The sequence below is a fragment of the Colossoma macropomum genome, unplaced genomic scaffold (assembly GCF_904425465.1).
Source record: "Colossoma macropomum unplaced genomic scaffold, Colossoma_macropomum, whole genome shotgun sequence".
NCBI classification, from domain to species: domain Eukaryota; kingdom Metazoa; phylum Chordata; class Actinopteri; order Characiformes; family Serrasalmidae; genus Colossoma; species Colossoma macropomum.
The window spans coordinates 42,130,706-42,157,854 of record NW_023494788.1 but is presented as its reverse complement, the minus strand read 5'-3'; the positions used below and the strand labels follow the sequence as shown (position 1 = coordinate 42,157,854).

General features: G+C 39.4%; 1 protein-coding gene across 1 annotated transcript in view; it reads right to left on the bottom strand.

The window, feature by feature from the left end:
• frmpd3 (FERM and PDZ domain containing 3) overlaps nt 1–26,227 on the bottom strand; it is an 89,665-nt gene extending 63,438 nt beyond the window's left edge. The window contains exon 1 of the mRNA XM_036569396.1: nt 26,143–26,227. The gene's annotated coding sequence lies outside the window, so the exon portion shown is untranslated. The remainder of the gene's footprint in view (nt 1–26,142) is intronic.
• Nucleotides 26,228–27,149: the final 922 nt, after the last annotated feature.

Genomic DNA, 27,149 nt, shown 5'->3' with positions numbered 1-27,149 from the left:
TTCACATAAGACCTTTTTTCAGATTACATTATATCTTGCTGCAGAGCAAAGTATTTAGCTACACCTTTCTCTGCTAAGACGGCAATTAGTATTAAGTACATTATTTCAGAAAAGTGATGGGATTGCTTTCTTGTGACTTATTTTTGCTGCTATATAATATTAACATAACCATGTAATTACAGTTAAAGGTAATCAAAGTATGACTCTGTATGACATGTTACTGGGCTTATATGTCGCCTAATATAGGGCCTTTTTATATCCTTTTAACATCTACTTTGTGTATTAGTTTCAAAAGGCTTTTATATTGTGTTTTGTATAGTTGGTCATGTTCATTACTGCATCAGAAGAGAGTCAGGTGGATGATCTCGCTCCAGCCCTGGTGGATGTTTTTACACAAAATTGCTTGAGAGCCACCAGCCAAGTGGTTCTTCTCTAAAGGGATGTGTGTGTGTGTGTGTGTGTGTGTGTGTGTGTGTGTGTGTGTGTGTGTGTGTGTGTGTGTGTATAGCCTGTGCTGCCAGCCTCCAGCAGAGGGCCATTTTTTATTCCCATTCGTTGAGGTGTTTTTCCCGTTTTCGCCTGTGCTTCTTGGTGGCGCAGCGGTAACTCCTCGGACCGCCAATCAGTTCTTTTCAAAATTCTTCTGTCACAACAAACCACAACTACTACCAATAATTTCTCTTGTTGTTGGTGTTAGTATTAGTATTATTAGTAGTATAAACGCATAAACTGTTTAAAAAATATCTTTGTGTTCAATTACAAGGAGTATCTCAGTGTAACATACAAAGCAAGACTAGGCACATCTAACACAAGTCAGGCGCAGGTATAGGACACAGGTGAAGATCAAACAATCAATAAAAGCATTATCTGATTTTTAGATTGTGCTGGGCAAAGCAAATCAATTCACTGCAAATAAATAAATAAATAAATAAATAAAGCAAAAGTTATTTGTGCAGGCTGGATTTAAGGACACATTGCACACATGAAGGGCCGTATGACTCCCCCAACAGTAGTTCGAGACCCCTGATTTAGAGAGATTTTCTGTGAAGGCCTCAGGTTCATTTTTCCTACATTGTCCAGCATTTAGAACATTCAGTGCTGTTGTTCTGACAATGGGACGGTACACACAGCACTAAACAGCTACAATAATTCTAACAAAAATATTTGTTTTATAAGGATTTTTAAACATAATTCATCATTAAAGTGTGATTTCTCTCGCATTTCCAGAGTAAGATCAAACAGATAAACTTGTCTTCACCAGGGGTGCCAATAAATCTGCAGGGCACTCTATGCATATTAATATGCTGTATATGAAATAGCTTAATGTAGTTTATCACTCTTTGGTCCAGAAAGACCAGAGAACTCCACAGTTTAATGTTTTCTTTGCCTGCAGACATCACATTCAACTCGGTGTCTGATGAAAGTCTTGGTGACGTGGGTTGTGTTGGAGGAGGATGAAGACCAAACCCTGCAGTTCTGCAGATTTCCAGGACAATGAGTGAGGAACTGCGTTGTGATGCGTTGAATATGACTTACATGTATCGAATATTGAATGTGAACTGAACATGTTCTGACATGTCTCATGGCCCGTGCTCTCGCTCTTGTAGCCGTCGTTTGACAGCCGGTGCTCAGTGGTGCATGTGAACCTTCGGCATGACGACGGAGCATAAACAAGGAGAACGGAGCCACAGCTACTGGGCGCTCGGATACGCCGGGAGGTGTTATGACAAGAGGAATCTCAGCAGAGGCCGGGCTGCTGTGGCTGATTCTGCTAACACAACCCCCTCTACACCCCACATAATGCAACTGTGACTCCTTCATTAGCCTGTGAGTGCAGAGATAATTAACGGCTCCGGTTGTGGGAAATGTAAATTGCGTTTATCAGCAGAGCCCTGCTTGCCCCCCACCCCCCCCACCCCTCCACTTCCGTTCCTGTCCCCTTCCCTACACTCTAAAATAAAGGTGCTAAAGTGGGTTCTTTGGAATGGGAATGCCATTAAACTGTGCATGGTTTTCAAACTGTGGGTCACAGTGTGGGGTGAATTTAGCTAAATCAGTGCACATTTTTGTTTTTCACAAGAGCGGATCTAAAAGACGGGCATGAATCATTAGTGAAAACTATGCTGCTTCTGCGTCGCACCAATGGTGAGCACTTGTGTTAGCAAGGTGTTTTTTTCATACTGGTCACAAAAATGCAAAGTTCAATTATGCTTTTTGAATTTTTGCAGTTATTGAAAGCTTCAAGATTATTTCTCCAAGCTTTGAGTTCATTTTTCTGCTGTTTGCTGTGAGCTTCATGACATTAGAAGTGCAAAAGATTTTGACAGCTGGTATCAGTCTCAATCCAGAATCTGCAGTGTCTAGAGTTTTTACCAATCTGCTAAGTCATAATTCCAGAGCTAATAACCTTTTATAACTCTCTGGAGCGTGGAGCTCCCTCAGTAATAGTCCTGTTCGAATGGACCTCCCAGTAACGTAATGTAATAAAACTTGGTAATATATAATGGCATCTCTTCTGTTTTGACCACAATGTTAGAAATAAAGGTTCTGTGCAGGTGCATTTCTTATTCATCAAGGTACAAACAATGTAAGTGTGCCCTCAAGGTGCAACAGCAGTTTTAAGGTCCAACTGTGTGTCCTAAATAAGTTTTTCCCAGGAGAAAGAAACACATCTGCACCTTTTTATAACCTAATGTTTTAAAAAAGAACAATAAAAAATAAAAGCCTGGTCAAGACAGGATGTGTGGAGTCAATTATGATACAAAATAAAGATAAAGATACTGGAGACCCCGGTGACAGTTTACTATCTTTTTTTTCTGAGAGTGCAGGGCCAGCTCGAGCCTTTTGGGGTCCCTAACCTGGAATTTTGCAGGGGGCTCCAGTCTTGCTAACTGATGTACTATAAAATTATGTGCTAAATAATAACAACTAATACCACAAGCTTGCTTACCCAGCTGACCTTAAGCTTAGCTGGGTCTAACTCTGATGGCAGTGATGACAGCTTTGCTTTTTTACAGTTATAAGCGCTTAACGTTCTACATATTTAAGTAGTACGGTTTCTTTGTCTTTTCTTGGTGACTCGTCCTCATGTTTCATGTGATTTGCTGTTTGTCATAAACGTCACACTTTTATGTGTGTGTACAAAGATTAAGCACAGCCTGAGTAACTACACCTGGATCACCCGAGAAAGTAAAGTGTTGCAAAATGACTTGGCCACGTCTGTTTGTTAGGTTCTGTGAAGCTGAAACTCCGTCAGAACGCCTGCTTTTTTAAGACAGACCCCAGATCCACTATATATAAGACAAAACAAATTGCATAACTTTAACAGCACAAAAAACAAAAGCTTTATCTTTAAGCTTTTTCTCCTCAACTTCCCTTTTTATTTCCTGTTTTCAGCTCCTGATGTTTACATTCTTCATGATTTACCAGCTGTTTTTTCCCTTCACTTGAGCATCTTAGGGAACCGGTACAGCAACAACTCAGAAGTTGTTAGGCGGCCCACTGGCAGCTGAGGGGCCCTAAAGGCCAGCGTACTCTAGAAACAGTGCATCACAGAGCAGAGCGCTGCTGTAGAATGCAGATAAACAAGTTTAAGTCCATTTTTACAGTCATGCATTTAATGAAAAAAAAAAACATTCAACATCATTTATCACACTTGGCATCAGTTAAGTACCTCTTCACAAGCTCGCTGTTTGTATGCTGAAAGATAAGGGGTGTAAAAAATGACTAGACTGGTAATATTGGCTGAGGAAACAGACCGTTAGCATTTCACTGCTGTCGGAACAAAACCTCGTATCTCCATTTTTGACGTTTTTTTAGTTCTTTTGACATAATTTGAAAATACCTGTTGTCCTTTACAGTGTGTGTAAATTTGATGAATGGACTAAAAGAAATGACCCAAAATGATTTGGAATAAAGTCTGGTTCCATTGACTTACATTAAAAGTAAAGTATGTTTTTGTTTTTCTTCTTCTTCTTCTCCCGTAAAGTTACTATGCTGGAGATAAAAGGCTTCCAGCCCCACGTCATCTACTATGGCTTTCTGTGGTCTCCATACGGCTTTAATTTAATCTAGTAATCACAAAATGCTGAGTAGTGATGTGACATGCTGAGTAAAGGAACAGTGCCTGCTGTCACACGTTGATACGGAATGTTGGTGTTGGTGTCGCACCTTCATTACAAACAAGCTGCCACACTGGTTTTGGCAAGTGGAAAACAAGGCTAACGGCTTATATGGAGTTTGACTCGGCACAGTTCCTTATTCTCAAATTCAGTACAGGACTGCTGATCTACAGCATTGTTGATAATGGCCAAATAAGAATTCTATCTGGCATTAACTAGAAGTAGCTGTTTGTTTGTTTTTGTTTGTTTGTTTGTTTATAGCTGTTTAATCTTAATGCTGATGTGAACGTTCAAGTTACAACATTGCAATCCAGAAATTCTGGGGTAATTTGGGGAAATTATACAGATACTTTATTCTAGAGATGGACCGGTCAGTGTTTTCGGTTTCGGTTTTGACTACTTTTCTTCATGATTGGCCAATAGCCGATACTGATTGAGGGAGTGGCTGGGTGCCACAGGTACAAAAGCGATTCTCAACAGCAAAACAAATACACCCCTCCCTTTAATGCTCCCCACCCCCCTTCCCCCCAAATTCATGGAGGCGCTGTGCCAGGGCAAACAAAAACTTTCTAGATCTTCATTAACATAAAACCTTTTCGTAAACGTTGTACAGACAATACCATGATATAATGTTGGAGCAATCAATGTAACTAACATTAGCTAGCTAGCTGGAAAAACTGGAAATACAATGGTTACTGCAAAACAGAAAACAATACAAAACAATACTGACCTATTGATTCTTTGAAACAGCAAAGATTAATTAAGTTAATGCACCTGTCAATCAGAGACAGAGCAACTCATCTCTTTAATCCCTTTTCATGCCTTCAACTCTTCCAGTAGCTTAGGTCAGCTTCTTTTTTGCCAGTTTCTTGTTGGAATTTTCCTGATCCACCTGAAATGCAGCAGTAGCATTCTGGTGCCTCATGCTAACATAACCTTTACAATAACCAGTGCCTGTGCAACCAACAGCTAACGGGACAAAACCGTCCTCCTGCTTCATGGAGGGGTTTTTAAATGTACTGAAAATGCTGATTGAAAGAACATTATACTGAGTAAAAGGGGACTAAAAACTTTAAGAGCTTAGGCACTTCAAGAGTTTAGGTCTTATCTTCCTTTTCAGAACACCTGGTGTAAAACACACCCTCATGTAGGTCCTTTCATGAAACCGTTTGGGAACCCCTACCATAAAGAACCTTTCAGTAGATTCTTTGAAGAAGCATTTTGTATATAAGTCATGTGAGTGTGAAAAAACTATGTAATAGAAGTTAAAATTAAAGGTATTTCCTAGAGCCTTATGTCCAGGAAAGATTAAGGAACCTCTCCTTTTGCCCGACCTGCTGAATTAAATGCCGTCTTGCGGGTGGCAGCCTGGCAGGCCAAGACATTTCTTTTGCCACTGCCAGCTTTCAATAGTGAAAAGGTGCCTGCTGTTGCTAAGCCCAGGGTGTGAAGCACAGCTAAAGGAGGGATTGTGTTTTCAGAGGTCATCGTCTCAGCAGGCATCGTCTCAGTTCCAATGAAGCGGCCTGAGCACAGTTGTTTTGCATGAGTCCTAATGCATGCGAAATGGCCTGTTGACGCCTCCAGCCAAACCTTCTTACAGAAACATTCATTTTTCTGCAGTGCATGCATAACTCTGGCTGAAGCTTTGCTTATCAAACAATTCTACACATCACCTCCACCTAAGTGCACAAAACAGTTATGAAATGAAGTTATGACGCAGGGCCATAACTAGGATCGGAATTTTAGTGAAGTCCATTTTGCAGAAATAATACTTACATCTGATTGTGATTTAAAATAACTGCCATATATAAGTATTACAGCAACCATACGTTTCTCCTTTCATTGTTTTTGTTTTATCCAATCATTGCCCCTTTTTTACGTATCCATAACTGTTATGCAGCTTTTTCTTTCATTTGTTCCTTCTTCATCCCTCCATTCTTCCATAAACCGCTATTACTGTTCAATAAACTTATTTGGCTTTGATTGCCCTGTTTAAGTTTAATTACTCATTTAAGTATTTATTTATATGTTTATTGTCATCTGAACATATGTAAAACCTACATTAAATCAAGCGATAGTTTCAAACTGATTTTGTTTCATTTACCTCTCTCTCTCTCTCTCTCTCTCTCTATCTACCTCTCTCTCTCTCTATCTCTCTCTCTCTCTCTCTTTTAGTTAGCTACATGATGCTCCCATCAATATGCTGGTTACCAGTGAATGTTCTCATGCTGGCTGTAGTCTGTTATGAGTAGGTAACACAATATACTTTAATATCACATCTAATCACTAATATAGGTTAGCCCACTGCAGAGACCGTAGCCTATACTGAGCAGTTACTGGAGCTGGACTAAAGCTCGCTGATTTAGCCAGCAACATTACGAGCAGTGCAAGCAAAAACTGACATACAGGGTTTTTATTTTACAATCTTAATGTGTTGATTGTGCTCATAAACTCTCAGCCAGATACATTTTTGTCGTAATGTCGCAATGTTATGTTTTAGCTTATAGCATGTGTGCTGCATAGCTGGACATCCCAAGAAGTCAAAGTTACTCTGGTTCTCTGGGCCGTGTAGTGTCTCATTCAGAGATAAACAGAGTGGGCATTAATCTATGGCTGAACCACAGCTGTACTGAGGTCAGCTGAGAACCTCTCCCTGTTCGCTGTGTAGTTTCATCGCTTTTTGAATCTCCTAATGCTAGTTGCGAACTTCACAGGCACTGATTACTGAAGTAATTGCGGACAGCAACAATTAATAAGCGGTGATTGGAGGGTTGAGAAAAAAAAAACACGGAGCTTGGCAGATTTTGATTGGCCATAATTCAGTGACCGTGCTCACAGAGAACAAATCAAATTTCATATAAAAAAGAGGCATAATAACCTGTTCCCATTTGATTGGGTGGCCTGCGATACTGTGGCTGCGCCACTGATTCTACTACTGTATTATCATAACGCCGCTGTTTCTACGTTTAATCTCATGAATGGAGCAAAATGAAAAATTCTTCTGAAACTACCGAGGTCACCACTGATGAAGGACTAGAGGATGACCAGCACAAACTGTGCAGCAGCAGATGAGCTATCGTCTCTGACTTTACATCTACAAGGTGGACTGACAAGGTAGGAGTGTCTAATAGAGTGGACAGTGAGTGGACACAGTGTTTAAAAATATTATCATTTTTTGAATTCCAGTTTTGGAGTTCTATGTAAAGTCTAATTTTTTCCTTTGACTTTATTATGTACATGGATTATTTTATATTTAATCTTTTCAGAAAAATCTGCTGGAAAATCAATAACTTGTTCTTAATGACAGTTTTAACTGGAAATTTAATAAAAGAAGGGGGGTCTCTGACTTTTGCTCAGTACTGTAAGGTTTACTGACGGTCAGGTTTGCTGTGTTTGCCTGTTTATTTGGTTAAAAAGTCTAGGCTGCAGATTTAGGTGAAGGTGTGTTACAGTCTTCTCAGCCAGATTCTCCCCAGACTGTGTCACTTCTCCTCTGTTTGTCTTTAGCTTCGCCTTCAACCTGTCTCACTCCACCTTGTTTCTCCTGTTTCACTTGCTGTGTTTGTCTGTCTGCTTTTCTTTACCTTCCCTCATGTGTCTAGCCACGTGGTTTCGTTGTCGTACCCGTCTCCTCCCTGTCTTGCCTCCACGTTGTCTGTCTCACCTTTGTGTTGTCTGTAGCACTGCCTTTTCATCACTCCCAGGTGTTTCTTGTTTGTTCTCAGTGTATTCATACTCCTCTGTTTGCTCAGTCGCTTGGTGTTGTGTTGCCCATTGGACCACTTTGTTGCTGTTGCCCATTTTTTCACCATAGGTTTTAGGTTGTCTTCCTTTGTGTTTGATTTTTGATTTACTCCTGTTTGTTTTCCCTTTGCTCTTTTGTCTCACCATTGACTTATCTGCTCTACTCACCTCTGCTAATCAGTTTCTGGACTTTGTCAAATCAGATTTAAATAAAAGCAGTTTGCACTTGTGTCCAGCCTTGTCGCCTCTGTGGTTACACTTGTCTCAGCCCAAGTCCTGCCCTCCTAATTAGTGTTTCCCACCTGTGTGTTGTTAGTTCCTTGTCAGATTCTGTGTATAAGCAGCACTTGTATCTTGTGTCTTTATCAGGTTTCTGAGTTTGTTAGCTTATGATTCGCTGTGTTACATTTGCTGTTCTTATGTTTCTCAGTTCTGTTGCCCTGTTTACCATTTATCTATGTTCTTTGGCATTTCTTAGTTTTTATTGTCTAGTTCAGGGCCTCAGTGTTTTTGTTGTAATGAAAAGAGCACTTGCGCTTACATCCATTTCACCTTCAGCCCTTTTCTGTATGGTATGAAAGGCTATATTTGATTTGAGGGGATGTTCTGCTAGCATTATGACAGGTTAACCAATTTTAGTAACAAGTTATTAGCAAGATGTTCTCCTGCACTACGTTCTGTGGAACAGAAATGTAAGGTGCATGAATTCAGAATTGTGGAATTTGTAGTACGTAAGTTCTACATCTGGCCCATTCAGAGACTGTCTGAACATGCAGGAAGGTAGTCATCCTATGTTTTCAGAGACATTCTCGTATTTTAGCTCATATAAACTACCATTCAGAAGTTTAGAATCACATATCATATTGATAACTGCTGTTATTTTATTCAATAACGATTTATACAGTGAAGATTGAAATAGATTCTAAGCTACACACTAGATATTTTACAGTGTCTTACTTAGTAATTCAAAGTTTTTTTGGAAAAGTTTTATTATTATAATTTCATTCTGTGTTTTGCAGCTTTCTCGCTTAGCTGTAGACAACTGTAGAATTGTCTACAGCTCTGTTCATTACTCTGAATACATCTAACATTACATAATTTTACAGCTTCATACAAATGATTTGACACCTATGAAGTTGTAGAGTAGCAGAATCATTTCATACATGTACAGTACTGCAAAATTTAGAAATGGACATAATTTATTCAATTTCCAGTCAAAGCAAACATTAAGCACCAGTTTTTATATTGCTACAAGTTATTCATTTTTCAGGAGGTATTTATGATGGGATTAGAAATTACATAATCCACTAGCACTGGAGAGTCAAAGGAAAATAAGTGAAAAAACAGGTTTCCAAAATAGAAGTTCACAAAAACGTTTAAAAGACACTGAGACACTGGGACTCCTAATAAATGTGCAAGACCTGGTAGACCAACAGAACTGTCACCATCAGACAAACAGCACTTAAAGCTTTTATCTTTAAGAAAAAAATCAAGCTCCACTCTTGTTTCAGATCTGAAAAACACCTATAAGTGTTTCTGTCCATCCCTCCACTGTGAGAGGACAACTCAGTCTGAATGTCAAGAAGCCGTTACTGAGAAAAGGAAATAGAAAAGAAGAAAATTTGCAAATAGAACAAAGAAGCTGCTTGTGTTCTCAGAACAATGGATTGACCACCCCAGAGTCCAGACCTCATTATATAACTTGGATTTTGAGAAGCAGGAAATGCAACCAACTTCTAAGACTGAACTTTATGTGAAAATTTATTTATAAAATCTATTTATTTGAAAAACCGAAAGAATGGAAGACATTAAGGTAAAGATATGGAAACATTCTTATAGTTAGTTGTAATGATTCTACTTGATGAGGTTCTCAGGTTCACCTACCATGCAGGTGCACTGTGTAGGTATTCAGTTACTGACGGTAGCCCACCTGCTGTTACACAACATGTCCATCAATGGAAAGAGACCACCAAAGGACAATGCTGATCAGATATATGTACATGATGTGGCAGCAGTGTATAACTGTGCACTGTACACCTACTGGCCACTTTACTTGAAACACCTACATTGTTGGTACATTGTACAGTGAAACCTACACTCATTGACTATGGTCAGTATACCTACATGGTATTGTCCATTGAGTGTAGATACAATAAACTAATAAACTGGCAACTCAATGTATTGTGGCACCACCACTGGGCTTAAGATTTGGGCCTATTGGAGGAGTGGAGAGGAGCACTTTGAGGACTCCCAGAATGCCATGCACCTCTCCACAGCCTGTATTCAGTTAAATTTAATGTGCTAAACGTTGTTGTTTATTAGTTGTAATGTGTTATGATGTGTTTGTGCTTTATCGTGTTGAAAGACTCTACCCTCATTGGGTTGTGGTTTTGTGTTGGTGACCTTCCCCCATTTTCCTGTGTGTAGTAGCTCCCAGTTCTGCCTGCTGTTTCAATAAGGAACGATTTCCTGAAGAGAGAATGGCGGACTCTGATTTGTCCTCTGATGCTTATGTATGTATTGTACTGAACATACATTCCTACTTTGTATTTTTGGGCTTTTTATTTCTTGTTGCTCAGCTGCTCAGAGTGTGTTCGTGGTGTTCATTGTTTTTTGTGAAACACTTATTTGAATACTTTATTTCTGAATCTCAGTGCTGCCAAGAGAACGGCACACTTAAACACACTCACCCTCCTCCCCTACTGCAGGCTTATGCATGAGGACTGAACATAATGGGCAGATGCTCAATGCTGATCTGCTGGGCATCTGGCAGTGATTTTCATGCAGAGCCCCATATTATACTGTGAAGAACCTCATTTCTGTTTGCAGGGGAGGGACTGAACGCAGGCGTCTGTGAGCAGGTTTCTACACGTAGCAGTCTTTATACATGTCTTAACAGCCAATGCCAGTTCACTGTGCCTCATGGACACAATCACAATGGTGCCCACATGCCAATCCTTACTTGTCAAGGACTCTGGGGTTTTGAGCTCATTTAAATCAATTGAACTGGAGTGGGTGACCATACACTGCATATTTACTTTCCAAGAAATGTTTTAATGAAAAAGTCATATCTGTGCAAATTAGTGGCAGACTGTCCTTGAGGAATGGAATAGGAGGGTATATATATATGAGTCTGAACAGAGAGGTGTACGTTCTTAATTAAGAAATAGCATAAGACATCAGCCATCATCTCCCAAAACCCCCGGCACCGTACTGGAGGAAAGCTTATTTAATGCATCACTGAATCTCTCCCCTCTCTCTCCTCTCCTCTCTCTCTCTCTCTCTCTCTCTCTCTCTCTCTCTCTCTCTCTCTCTCTCTCTCTCTCTCTCTCTCGCTCTCTCTCACATGCATCACCCTCCAGAAATGTTGAGACCTTCAATTATTATGAGCAAAAAATGCCAGATAACATTAACTTTATTGTTTATGCAATGTTTTCCTAACAGCACCAACAGAAAATATTTTTAAAAAATCTGTATTGTAAACATAGTAGCTGTATATTTATTTATTTATTTATATGCAAATCATCTTATGTATATTTTAATACTTTATTTAACAAAGTTAATGCGTTTTGGGATTTTTTTTGAGGTAAAACAGTGCAACAAACATCCACTACCACAATTCACAATGAAAAAATATCACCATGAGCATATTTCACTGTCTGCCAGCTTATGGTCGTGGTGTTAGCTCTTTATTTTGGTTGCAGCTGACCATGTAATCTGCTTCTGATCAAAGTTCCAAAGACACTATGCAAAGCCTACACACAGGAGACAGGTCAGGCCTGCAGGCAGGTCATTCTGGCACCTGCACCTTATGATTGTGCAGCTATGCTGTTGTTACACGTGCAGAATGTGGCTTGTGGTTGTCATGTTGAAATAAGCAACGACATGCCTGATAAAGACGTTGTCTGGAACAATGCTTTTCAACCTGTGAGCTGTGGCCCCCCCAGACCAATAGGAGGCTGCAGCTGTTTTGTTTTTTAACTGCATTTTTTTAAACAATCTGTAGAAATATATCTTATTATTTGCAAAAATAATAATTGTAAAAAAGGACACCATTTTTAGACTAACCTCTTCTATTAGACTAATTCTATGTTTAAATTTTCAGTGCAAGTCCATGTAAAACATTTCACTTTTTGTTTATCCATCAGTGGTTTTGTATTGGCGGTGGCTGGACCACCTACAAATGAAACATCTGCTGTATTTTAGATTGAGACAGTCGAGTAAAACAAGTATAAACTGAAATGAAGAATATACAGCAGTGAGTACTCAGCCTTATTGTGCCACAAAAATAAACAAATGGGCAGAATGTCTTCAGGGAGATACTTTGCTCCTCACAAAACAGGCAAATGATGACAGTGAGTGAGTACTTTCAATTTAGCAAAGCTAAAAGGAGCATGGAGATTTTCACCACCTCATTTAGGAGCTACAGTTTTGGCCACTATAATTGGCGCCCCTGAATTTTAAGTATGTAATGTTCAATATCTACAGAAACAAAAATGAGTTGTGAAACATCTTTGGTGAACATAAACTCATGTTCAACACACAACAGCAATACACAAGAGTAAAAATATATATGTTTAAAAAAACAATACTGGGGAAAAAGCATAAGAATAGATACAAAAATATGGATTTGACACTATTATTTGCATTTGTATTGATGAATTCCATTCAGATTAGACTAGATTAGACTCACCTGTGATAAACTGAAAATTAGAGTCACCTGGGGGCTCACATGGCTTGGATTAACCAGTGAATGACGAGTTTAGTGCTTAAAAAGGCCGCTTTACTTTCCCTGATTCCTTTTCACAATGCGGAAGGCAGGAGAGCCGTCTGAGAGCATCAGAAGTGCTATTATCTCTAAGCACAAGAACGGTAAAGGGTACATCTCTAAAGCACTTGCCATCCCTGTTTCTACAGTGTGTAATGTAATTAGGAAGTTTATTGTTCATGGAACTATCAAGAACCTCTTATGATGTGGGTCAAAGAGGAAAATCAATGGGGAAAGTCTTTGAAGGTGTAAACTGTGGAGAAAATACCATGTGTAATATCCAAAGAGCTAAAGGCTGAGCTGGAGCAATCTGGAGTGGTGGTTTCAAACCGTAACATAACGTACACCACACTCTAAACCAAGAAGGACTTCATGGGTGAAGGCCAAGGAAAAACTCGAAGGCATGTCTGATCTTTGCCAGAACATTCCTAGACAAACCTCAATCCTTATGGGCAAATGTTTTGTGAACTGATGAAACAAAAATAGGGCTCTGGCGCTGCAGACCAGTGACTTGTTAATATGAAATGAAATGAAGCCTACAGTCAAACATGGTGGTGGATCCATAATGTTGGGTGCTGCTTTGCTGCCTCTGGCGCTGAAGGCCTCAGCAGAACTGAAGGAATAATGAAATCGGAAGATTACCAAGGCATTTAGAGCAAAATGTGCTACTTAGTGTAAGAAAGTTTTAGAAAGGTTTTAGGTTGAGGTTGAGGATCATGGGTCCCCCAGCATGATAAAGAACCACACATCAAAAAGCACAACAGAATGGTTGCAAAAAAAAGTGCACTGTTTTAAATTGGCCAGCAGTGAATCCTAATCCCAACCCCAGTGAAAAGTGGGAGAAACTACCAGCGGACAGGTGCAAGAAGTTTGTACATGGCTACCAAGAATGTCTGAAGGCTGTCATTGCTGCTAAAAGTAAGGCAAAAAAATATTAGGACAGGGTGCCATTAATACTGTCCATGCCATATTGTTTCTTTTCTTTAAAATCACTCCCCTCATGTTGAAAAGACAGGATTTTTTGTTTAATATCTTTAGACATCCATTAAAATATTCTAATGATATAAAAAGTTGGTACATTTCTGTTTATTTATGAAGATATTATAAATTTTATGTAAAATAACAAAAAAGTGCCAATAATGGTGGCCAGAACTGAGAGCTTTCAGATACAGCTCAATGTCTGTAACTCAGTTTGAGCTGATTTTGGAGATGCTAACAGCATCAATGAGAAAGCAGAGAACAAATGGATCCTGTTGCCAGTGAAATTTGCAAATATCAAACAGCGCAAATAAAATCATGTCGCATTTTCATCATTTACATGATCAAATGAATCTACTGTCGTCTGGAAACAGCGCATGAATAAATAAGGTTCGGTGTGTCGAACTTTAGGCCTTTAGGCTCCCTGTGTCCAAGAACAGGAAAAAAGGGTCTGTAAACAAAACAAACATGTATCTAAATCCTTTAAACTGGGCCAGTTTCTTTTGCAACTTTCATTTCTTCAGCATGTTGTCATCATAGCTGCCAAACAACATCAGATAACTCATTAAGTGAGTCAGAAAATGTTCAGTTTTTATTTCATTATTTCTTAATGTTTGATTTGTGTTATTATATAATCAAGCAAAATTGACAGGATACATTGATTATTGTATTATATTGGTTTGCATTTTAAATCATATGGTCGATAAAATCTTGTGGGCTGCGGAAGCTTTTGTGGTCAGTTGTGTCGAGTTAAAGGTTGTGAATCTCTGGTCTAGAAGACAGTCTTTCAGTGTTAATGGTGCCTTGAAGGATGTGCAAGTTACCTATGCCATGGGCTCTAATACACCTCCACACCATGACAGACCCTGGCTTTTAAACTTTACACTGGTAACACAAGGTCCATTATTTCCCTCAAGTATCTAAAATGTTGACCCCAATACACATTTCCACTGTATCAGTCCATTTCAGATGAGCTTGTACCCAGAGAAGTTAGCAGCGTTTCTGAAGTGTAGTCAGATCTTAAGTAACTCTCTTAACTAAAAGTATTTGTGGATGCGGTGATGAACAGTGTTTTTACTGACAATGGTGTGTCAAAGTATTTCCGAGTGCATGTTGTTTTTTTTAATGCAGTGTCCTTTTTGAGGTCAAAGGTCATGGGCAATCAGTGTGAGATTTTCTCCAAATTCCTTGAATCTTTTGATGATATTATGCACTATAGTGAAATGCCTTGCAGTGGCTCTGTAGTGAAACAACACTGTGCTGCAGAATTTTTGTCATAACATGACAAATAACATAAAACCTTTCAAGTTTTAAGATGTAATTCTCTTTCTACTGAATAAATGAAACATGCTTAAACAGTTGAAACAGTTGACAAGTGATAAAAAAATACAAACACCTCAAACTGTGGGAAGAGGACTAAAAACGTGCTGGCACAAATGCATTACCAGATTACAGTATAGTCAAATGGTCTGGTTTTGGCATGTGCAGCGTAATTTTTTCCCTGATGAATTATGATTATTTTTAATGAATAAGTCCTCACTGTGCTTAATACTGTACAAACAAAGCTGCTATACTCTCGCTGCATAAAACTCTGAAGATGGCTGCACATGCACATAGCAGGCAAAAATGGAAGGTTTCTCTACCCTTTCTTTACTCTCAGTGCATCATCCGGATTAAAGGAAACAAAGGAACGTGCTGAACATTAGACGGTTCTACTACGATGGAATCTGTAGCATGTGCTGAAGTAATCGACTCATTTACATAATTATCTCACCAGGATTCTAGACCAGGCTGACTATGCTGAGATGCTGAAGCTACAGCTTCAAAAGTACAAAATAAGAACATGAATAAAAGAGCAGGATCGATGGTGTTTACTGACTCTCCACAGCACCCGAGCGGAAAAGGGTACACCGAGAAACCTTACGTCAAACTATAAATAATGACACAAAGAAAGTTTTAAAATATGAAATGCTTCGTTTGCCAGTCACATAAGCATATAATTGAGTGTAAGTACATTTTGTGCTATTTCTAATGAAACAGGTTGTAGGGGAACATTGTTAATTTAAAAAAATAATAATTCAAACTAAAACTTGGAGAACTTTATGGGATATGATGCTGCTTGCAAGTGGTGTTAGTGAGGAAGCATATTATTAATTAAATGGACGATAGCCAACATTTTTCTTGTATATTACATTCTCCCTTTTATTATGTTTTCCTCTTTGTTTGTTTTTAGTACCAAAAGCAAAAGTCTGAAATAATTTCTACATGAGCATGTAGAAATCCAACATGCCTGAATATGATATATATAAATATGAATCAATTTAATTGAAGTTGGTTCATTCATATCGTAGTGCAGAGATGCCGACAATTTATGTGACAGCAATGGAATTTCACGCAGGTGGTTTCTGAATCTTCTCAGTGACAAAGCAATAAAGTAAAATGAAAACTTCAGCAGTCAAGAAGCAGGTAGTCTGTTATTGACAGAAGAAAAATCTCTACAAAATGGCAAATGTTTTTGATCCCTGCTGTATTCTGGCTTTGTGAACAGACCTTCTGTGGTGTAGAAGTCAAAAACATTTCCAGAAACTTCCCCAGCAACAAGACTAAAAGATCGCATATTTGATCCAGCAAGCTTACTGGAAGCCCTCTGGATAAACTGTTTGCCTGCATGGATCAACAGAGCAGAGACCCTAAAGTATCTCTCGCTGTCAAACTCTGTCTCGCTCCGAGTTCCGCTGTCAACCAGCAGATCGTCCGACACGGTTCTCGCTATGTCAGTTTCAGGTTAGATATGTGCATCGAACTCTCAAGCCACACTGACTTGCTAGTCAATGGTAATGGCTTCAGTTTGCAGCAACGTCAATGAATAACGAAGCTGCTGATTGTTTATGGCTTATGGTTAAAAACCAATGACATTGTCATTTTCTGCACTGAAGCAGAAAACTGGTTCAGGCTGTCCTGCCTAATAACCACGGTCGTTTCTAGACATTTGGGAGTCTTACATTGGAGTGACATACATGGGGCTCCAATGCTACCCAGTCATAAGATATTGTATACAATAATGAAAAGAAATTTGCACAACTCATTCTGGTCAAGAGAAGAACATGGTTAAAGAGGAAAGACACCCCAGTACTTATTAGTCATTAAGTACAAGTTATCAATTTTTTCAGGTGATATTTCTGAGCAGGTTGGATATAAAATAATCCACTCGCATGAGGAGAGAAAAAAAACTAAAAAGAAACAGGAGTTTCGAAAACTTGGAGCTAAAGTTAAAGATTTTTAAGAAAAATATATTTATATATAAAGATATGGAGAAAAAGAGACTCCAATCAGCTGTGCAAGACCCCAAAACTTTCACCATCAGACAAACAGCACTTAAAGCTTCATCTTTGAGAGACAGAAGAAAATCAAGCTCCACTCTCGCTTCAGATCTGAAAAAGTCCACAGATCGGTCCATCCTTCCACTGTGAGTCTAAAAGTATGTGTAGCTGTCAAGAAACCCTTACTTAAAAAAAAAAGGCAAAAAAGAAGAAGAAAATTTGTAAATCAAACAAAGAAGCTGCTGGTGTTCTCAGAACAATGGACTGACCACCCCAGAGTCACATCAGCACTGTTGAAGGTGTTTAGGAATATTTGGATCGGGAAAAGCAGAAAATGCAACCAACTTCTAAGACTGAACTTTGGAGGTGCTGAAAATATCCCTGCAGATTTCCTTGGAAAAATCACTGTTGTGGGAAGAAAACCTTGCATCTCCATTTTTTAGACGTTTTTCAGTTTTTGAAAATGCCTGTTGTCCTTTACATTGTGTGTACATTTCATGATGAATGGACCACCAAGAAATGACTTGGAAAAAAGTCTGGTTCCATTGACTTACATTAAAAGTAAAGTAGGATTTTCCTTTTCCTGTAAAGTTACCATTTTGGAGATACGAGGTTTTCTTCCAACAACAGCAATAATTTGTGTGTGTGTGTGTGTGTGTGTGTGTGTGTATGTATGTATGTATGTGCAAATGAAACTGAATGAATACAGCAGAGGAAACTGGTATTTTGGATTTAGTTTTGCTGGAGTCGGCAGCAGAATATGCTATGAAGCTATGAAGCATGAACGGCTTAGAGCTTTTTTCACCTGTTGAATAATTCATTTCTCTGAACATCTGGTGTAAATGATGCAAAACCTTTAACCATATTTGTATGCATTTGTTTTGTTTGTGTTTGCAAAAAAACATGAAAATGAAATCACGAGATCACATTACCCCCATGGCTAATCCGCTGCTGCTCTGGAAGACAAATACTGGAGTCTGTCCAGTGCTTTGTGAAAAAAGCTGCCAAAGGCATCTATGGCCATGGCTTCTCTACTACAGTGGAGAACCTACACTACATAATGGCCATGTCTCCTGGCTATAGTTCTACTGGCCCTCAGCTAAAGTTTTAATTTAGTTTTAATTAAATAGGAATTTTCACAATGCATGCTGCCACAGAGCAGGTTCAGTTATTTAGGTCTGCAAGCCGGAGGCTGCACTCAGAAGTTGGCTCAGTAGTTTGAGCTTGGAATATTTGTTCAAATGTCATTTCACTATATGGCCATAAATATACGGACACCTGACCATCACACCTTTACGAGCTTGTTGGACATCCCATTCCAAACCCCTGTCCATTAACATGTTTATATGGAGTTACCCCGACTTGAGGCTAAAACAACCTCCACTCTGCTATGAAGGCTTTCCACAAGACTTTGGAGGGTGTTTGTGGGAATTTGAGCCCTTTCAGTCAAAAGAGCTTTTGTGAGGTCAGGCACTGATGCTGGATGAGAAGGCCTGGCTCACAATCAATGACCCAATTTATTATTATATTTATAATAAGGTGTTTAATAAGGTTTAAGTCTGGTCTTTGTTTAGGTCACTGGACTTCCTCCACACCAAACTTGAAAACCCATTTTATGAAGCTCCTGACACATAGTTTATTTATTATAATTATCATTATTATTATTATTATTATTTTGTTGTTGTTGCTTTGACGCTTCCATTTCACAAAAAATAGCACTTACAGTTGACAGGGGCAGATATTTCACAAACTGATTTGTGGCATCCCATGGTATCCCTTGACAGTGCCATGTTTAAAGTCACTGTGCTCCTCGGTGCATGGTCTACATGTTTTGTCTAACGTGCTCTAAATGCCGAAATAATTTGAATATTAAACAGATAAAAGCTAACATCTCCCTTTATAAGCTCCACACTGAGAACAACTCGGCATTAAAAATTAATCCAGACTAGAAAGTGTTTGAGATGCACTTTATATGCATTATTTTAATGAATAAGCAGAATTTAAAATATGCATCTCAAGCCACATGCTAACATATTAAATAGTATATCAAATAGTACACCAGCATTAGCAGTGCGCTCATTAGTGTAGCAGGTTTGAAACACTGCCTTAATTTTGGACAGTTGATTATTACAGCATATTTTGTTATTGTTTTATGTTTTATATTTTATACACTGTATCTGATGCTATTCTGTCAGGTTTTATTCAGCATTTTGGGTGATAGATGGGCCAGTTCAGGTCAGTTTCAGACAACATTTTTTATACTCAGGTCAGTTTCAGTTCTCAAAGCGTGAAGTGGTTCAGGTCAGAGAGAAAATTCTCGGGCTACCGCGTCATGTAGTTCCCACATTGATGCTAGAATAGACAGGTGGAGGTAATGTTGGACTGCATGTGCCCTCAGATCTGCTTACTTCCCACACACAACCCTGCTTGTTCACGGCTGCTCATTTTAAAACCTAACTACAGGTAAAAGAAAAGAGATCTTAGGTTAAATCTTTAGCAAACTGTTCTTGAAAGCTTGTAAAAACATTTTTAACAAGTGCACAAATATGCTCAAAAGCGCTGCTCTGTGGTGTTTAGGTGTTTTGTATTTTAATGGACAGATGGTAGGTAGGCTGATCAGATGATATTTAAGTCTACATTAATAAAGATGATTGAGAGTTAGTGAGTTATTGATGTTAAAGGATGTCTTAAAACCACGTGCATAGCTTCTTTAGTTGGGACTGTTTTATTCGGTTCTGCTTCTCGTAAAATTACACCAACAGGAACCTTACGCTGTATTGTGAATATTAGCCAGACAGACTCATGAATAGAAAACATACGAAGATTTATTCTTTTGTTGTCTGTTAATATCTGTGAAACTGAAAATAATGAGTACTAAATAATATAATGGTGTGACACCAGTACTGGCATACCAGTATAGAAGAAATATCTCCCAGCACTAGTGGAAGGTAAAAGGCTCAGAGCTTCTGAATTTCTCTCATTGGCCTCCTGACTGTAATGTGGGTCATCATGCCAGTCCTGGTGACACTGCAAGAATTTGAATTTTCTATGGCTTGAATTCCACATTTTGTTTATGCCATATAATTCAAACAGGGTGTAAACTAAGTCATTCTGAGTGGTTTGATGTGATGGTGTATTGCAGAGAAACTTTGCAATTCTGATTTCTTCAAAGTGGTGTTGATGGGAACCAGGGGTTACCATGACTACAACACAAATATAGACATTTTATTACCATCCAAAATCACCAGTGAACCTACAGTTTTACATGTAATGTTGATAATGGTAAAATACTAAGGAATCTGAATAAAGCCTCATCTTTGACGGTTTTCCTTCAGCATAAATTTGCTTTTCAATTTTTTCCTCAAAACTATCATCAAACCACATCTCAGGCCTCAAGCAACTGATTTGTAACTATTTTATGCAACAACTTTTTGGCGCTTTAGACATCTGTCACCACTGCTGTGAATTCTGACTCGCTGAGTTTCTCTAGAGTGGCGTATTTCACATCACACCACTCTGAATGATTTCGGTTACATAGTGATACTTTAATTATGAGGACATTTAAAAAAAAATCCCCTTTGAAGACCAACTGAAGCTGGAATAGTTTTAAATGGACAGATACTGTCATTTCTGACAAGGTCTATGATTTTAAGCCATTATGAATATGCAACATCTATAAGGTCTGATAAGTGATACTTATAATAAGTAATAACTAGCCCTCTTTGATTCAACCTCACGATAATGAAATAACAATCTAATTACTGACACGGCTGAGTCTATAACATCTCAGCACAGGCTACTGGTCATTCGGGGGGAAATTACACAGACATAGAATGAGCTGGTCAAATCCTTTACAGATTACATTTCAGAACCTCCTCTGGGAAAACTAATCCAGCTCGAACAGGGCTTAACACTCATTTCATGAAGGATAATGAGCTGAATCAGGTGTGCTAGAGTGGTGAAAACACAGCAATATACTCTGCATAGGAGCCTCAAAGTTGTGGTTGGGAAACACTGTGATTGCATTGTAAATAGCTCATTACTGAAGACAACTTTAGAAGCAATCGTACTTTTAAATGTCTCCATCATTGTTTCTCTAACAACAGCTCTTTATATAAAACTCTGACATTTTGGATGGTTCTGTCATCCAGATATGACTCAGTTCCAGCTCTCAGTTTGAGCTCTCTGCACTGGTTGATACTGGTTACTTAACAGATTCTCTGCAAACGGACCTCAAAAACTGACTAAATGAGTTAGTACATCACTTTTATTCTACAGATACATTTTCACTGCGTTCCGTTTCAGTGACTGAGGGAATTACGCTGGTTGTTAACATGCTTGGATCCACACTGAAAGCACTGTTTCTAGCAACAGCTTGTTCTCCTGCAGATTGCAAAGCCTTTCGATGGGTGTTCATGTCAATGCTTTACAACACATCTTTGATGCAGAGGTGAATCAAATGAGTGTGAGAAGTTGGTGTCTGACTGAAACAGGAGTTTTTCTCTCTCCTGTCAATCTAGATACGGTTCTTTTCTGTCTGTACTCGTGTAACTCTCAGACAGTTGCTGAGGCCAGATTAAAGATCCATGGAGCAAAATGACTGTTGACTGTGGTAGCCCAGCCTGCAGACACGTAACTATTCAACAAATGCAATGTACTGAAAATGCACCACATCAGAAGTCAAGTTGCATTCAAGATGCTCGCTTTAAAGATGGTGGAGGGGAAGATAACATAGAGCGCTGTGTAAGTCAGTGACTGGCGCTGACAAAAGCAGAAAACATGTATTTAACAGAAAAGTAACTCTCTCTCTCTCTCTCTCTCTCTCTCTCTCTATATATATATATATATATATATATATATATATGTATGTATGTGTGTGTGTGTGTGTGTGTGTGTATATATATATATATATATATATATATATATATATATATATATATATATATATATATAAAATACGTATACATTGAGATTTTCTGTAAAAAGTGTGTCGATTCTATTTGGAAGACTTACACTTAGCTTTTTAAATCAATCTATAGAGATATTTTTCCACCTCCACAATTCAGTCTACAGTGTTTCTGCTTCTAATCCAAGTAATCCCAAACACATTCAGTGGTGTTTAAATCTGTACTCTGGGGGAGTCCATTGTTCTGAGAACACCAGTAACTTATTTGTTTGATTTGCAAATTTTGTTGTTTTTTCCATTTCTCAATCACAGGTTTTTGACAGCTACACATCCTTCAGACACATACCTTCCGGCTCTGCTGTGGGTGGCCTTTCCAGTAGCTCTGTCTTTTATTGCATATTTTTTGTATTTTTTTTTTTATATTGTATATATGCCTGTAGATAGTTGTTGTATACATTCATCTTTTTATATTGTATCACCCTTATTATTATAGCTGTGCTGTGTTGTGTGACTGAAACTGGCTTCTAAATTTCCTTTGGGATCAATAAAGTATCTATCTATCTATCTATCTATCTATCTATCTATGTATCTATCTATCTATCTATCTATCTATCTATCTATCTATCTATCTATCTGTCTGTATATCTATCAAAGTATTGAGTTGTCTTCTCAGTGTGGAATGATGGACACAAATACCTGTGGATTTCTTTCAGATCTGAAGTGAGAGTACAGCTTGACTTTCTCCCATCTTTCAAAGATGAAATAAGTACGGTTTGTCTGACAGTGACAGATTTGGTGGTCTACAAGGTCTTGTTCAGTTGTTAGGGGTCCCATTTTCTCTAAATCTTTTGGACCTTTTGTTTTTCACTTATTTTCCTTTGATGTCCTGCTTTCTCTTACAAGACAATTACCTTATGTCTAATCATCTTAAAATATGTACCTTGAAAATGTAATAACTTGTATTTAATGGTGCCTCACAACAAGAAGGGCCTGGGGTCCCAGCTGGGTGACCAGGGTTCTTTTTGTGTGGAATTTCCATGTTCTCCCCGTGTCTGCGTGGGCTTCCTCCAGGTGCTCCAGTCTCCTCCCACAGTCCAAAGACATGCAGTCAGGCTAATTGGACACGCTAAATTGCCCCTAGGTGTGAATGTGTGCGTGGTTGTAGATGTCTGAGTGTTTCCGGCCTTCTGCCCAATGACCACTGGCTCCAGCACCCCCTGAAGCACCCCAGAAGGATAAGTGGCATAGATAATGTGTGGGTGTGTGTGTGTGTGTGTGTGTGTACTTAATGGTCATTTTATTGGAAATTAAACAAATAAAGAGTGATCTCTGGATTGGTGCTGTATTGTACGTCATGGGTACATTCACTGGTCTAAAACAATAATAATAATGAGATCAGTGTAACGTTTTAAGTTTGGATATTTCAGCCTGTGTGTTCTGAATACACTGAGAACATAAAACAACATATTAATTTTGATAAGGGCAGGGAAAGTGAGGTCAGTTTCACCCCACAACATCAAGCTCTCCCTGGGGAAAAGATGACTTCCCCTGCCCTTTAAGCTCCATTCCCTCTGTCAGGTCAGCAGAGAGTACTGCGAACCCGTAAACCCAATTTCACAAACAAGCGCCGCCATGATCAGCGCTGCTCTGCTGTGTTTTGTCTAATCCCTATTTTCTGGGCAAGATTAGATGGCTCAAAAGAAAAGCCCAGACGTAAATAATGGATTCATTAACATTTGTAAGGAAAATGCAGTAATTAATCTGGGGTAGTGAGTCTCCCACTATTGCAGATTGTCTCATTAGGGACTCTGGTGTGTCAGTGTGTCCATTTCCCCTGATGACATCCTCAGACAGTGTTTGTGAAGACAGTCATTCAAGGGTGGATTCAGAAGCCCTAAATTACCTTGCACTCTGGTGTGAACCTGTGATTGTGCAGGAAGTCAAGAGTAGCTAAAAATAGGCTCAAATGGTTGGCCACTGCGCCACGAAAAAAAAAAAAAAACTCCAAACACAGTGTTTCCACTGTAAGTACAGGTTTTTAGGGTTGAAAAGGCATCACAACCCTCTGAATTTAGCAACAACCATTACCCTTAGCCTCCTCTATTCTCAGCAACTGCACTTACCTCAGCATCCATCTTTTCATTTCAACTATTTCTGCATTACAGAGAACTATTTAATTATTCCAAGGCAGCTTCTGCTGGTAGCTCGCAAAGGTTTGTGCATTAGAGTTCTACCTCTCAGCGTTAGACGTCGTAGTGTTGAGTGTGACTATAAAGCAAAAGCTCTGCGGTAGACCACAAATGACAGAGCTACTGTATTTCAATCCTTGTAACCAAAAAGAAGAGAAGTTTCATTGCATATATCACCCTTGTTTATTTATTTGCTATGGCAACGAGCGTAAATTAAGTTGAATCCAGTGAAATGCTTTTAAGGCTGAGAAAGCTTGAGATGGAATAATGCACATCAATAAACAGCCATTCAGTCATTGCGTAAGCAGTCAAATTACTGTGCAAATGCACTTCTGGGGGTGGGGGGTGGGGGGGAACTCGTCTCCATACATCCCAAACAGCCTCTCAGCCTTGCAGTGTCTCTCCTGCTCTCTCACTCTCTCTCTTTTTTTCTCTCTCTCTCTCCTCTTTTTTATCAGAACATCAGAGCCAGGCACAGCCACTGCGAATCTGTCAGCACATCAGACTTCGGCTGCCTCGGGGGAACCGAAGCTGAATGTCAAAGCTTAGCGCACCTCTGTGCTGGGACGTGCATGGAGCCAGCCTGAAAAAGGCACATAAAGAGTTTTAGAGATTGGTCCTCCAGAGAAAGGGACAAGATGAGAGGGTTTCCTGCAGCTGACGAGGTTTGCTGCAGTAGCTGTTAACGTGGTCTTGCGCAGACCCCGCTACCTGATTATTACAGATCACGTTCATGCAAGTAAAGACCAGAAATGGGTGAAAGAGGGGAAGCTTAAGAAGTCGGGGGGAATACACTGTTGGTTTTGATCACTTAAACGTTCTCCCCGGGTGGGTAAAGATCGTCTTTGACTGGGTTCTGTGGATTGAACGTTTTGGCATGAAGCAGACCTGTGGGGAATTGTTCATAGAACATCACTGGGACGGTGTGGGTGGACTAGTGAAGAAAATCATTCCTCGTGTTCAGCGAAAGAACCAACCGTTATCTGCTTCCAACAACTGTCACAATGCAACCACAGCAGGAAGCAACTCACTCACACATCTGGGCATGCCCTGGAGTCTTTGATCACATTGTTTGTGACACCCGAAGATCTTTCAAGGATGGAATCTTTCACAGAAGCTTACTTTTCAGTGGGGAACTTGTAGACGTCTCTGAGATAACTAGGTGGTCTCCCCCATTCAGCTTTAGCATTCTGCCCACGTCCCACCTCTAATAAAGCGTTCCTGATGTGCTGAGCCTTTGCCGGTTTGGCAGATCACACAACGTTAACTCCTCCGGTGTCCGCAACTGGCACTTGAGGTACACTCTTCCCTCAAAGATATTATGCACTGAATCCCCTCAGCGAAATGCAGCTGGCGGCACTCCTCCGACTCGTGCAAATAAGGGGCTGTTTTGGAGAGAGGGGAAAGCTTGCCGTGGGACGTAATGGTCCGCCGCTGAGCATTTGGAAGGAAATGAATTGGTGTTTGTTTCTGCAAGTGACAAATCTGTCCTTTTAAGCTGGCAATCAATGGCTGGTTGGAGATGCAAAAAAGGGCCTTGATGCATCGGAGATGCAGAGACAGCCGACAGCAGCAGACACAGATTCCTCGGCACGTTCCCCTCTTTTAGCCCTCTGAAGCAAAGACCACATGCTGCTAGATCAGTCCCATTCATTGCACTGCACCAATCATCTGATCTCAACAGAGTTTTCCCCTTGAGAGCTGATGCTACTTCTGATCTGTTGAGACTCATCGTCGAACCTCTTTCAGGCACTGATAGCTCAGGCCACGGTGAGGTTGATCTGGGGTTGGAAAAAAGGCCCTCAGAATAGCAACATAGCTTCTGCATGGAAAAGCAGGCTACTATAAATTTTCAAGGCCTGGTCCAGTGCACTCAGTTAGGAGTGTGACTCATTTTTAATGCACCGTAAGTGGGAAGTGATGGCAGAAATGAGCATGTAGAACAGCAGGATGGAATGCAGTGGAATTTTTATGCTTTTGAGTAACACAGCGCTATGACCAACGACTAAATCTGGGGTGCTGAAGCATGTACATCCTGCCTCCTGGTACAGATCACTATCACTACAACTCTTCAACAGGGCTCACAAAAGAAGAAATGTCTCTCAAGACTTACGGTTTCTCTGGGATCTGGGCAGCAGATGACTGGTAGATCTTTCTTGATATGTTTTTCCACAACACCTCTGTGCTCGCAGATAGGGCCACTGTGAAGACACAAAAGATATTCAATTTAGAGCCTCAAATCAAGCTTCAAAATCAAACCTAGGCAACCAGGGAATTAATTAGCTGAAGCAAACAGGATCTGATGGGCATGCAGTCATTAGGTACTGCAACAAATTTTCAGAAGGTTTATAATGAGGTAATGCGTCAGGGGACATCAACAAGTTTGATATTTGTAAATACAGGCTCAATTTCACAAGTCACATCAAGCAGATCGCTGTTAATTCTGACATGCAAGCAGAAAATTAATTTAATCTGTTTCAGTGTCAAGGTCCACCAACGATCTGATAACCCATCTGATGCTAAGATGGACAAGCTGTTGAATAATGTTTTTAACAAAAGGATGTATTTATGAATTATTTGGGATGTATTTGGAGGAATATTGGTGGGGATCTTGGTTACATGTATTTTTGTCTAAAATCTCATGTCTTTTGGTTGGACATTCATCCCTTGATAAAGGCTGTTAAACAATGACATAATTGAGACAATGCCATCTAAATTACATAGGCTTGTCCCAGGGTTGGTGCTTGTGTGTATATAAGAGCGTGCACAATTTTTTGGTCATATTAATTTTCATTTATGAACACAGACGAAATTAAAAACTAAATTGTAAGTTGAACCTAAAGGGACCAGACTATTCATGTTGGATTCAGGCATCATTCCTCAAATACACTATATGGCCAAAAGTATGTGGACACCCATTCTAACCCTTTCATGTCCTCACCAGACTTTTTTTTTGTATTTTTATTTGTTTGGGGGCAATATCATTATCATTTTTTTTAAATATTCACATCTACCAAACTGTCGAGATGGCACTTTGTGGCAAAATCAGAGCATATATAGTGACTCAATGTGCTCTACCAGAAGGTTGAGCAGAACGTTTAGAGGGTTTGCATCTGTAAA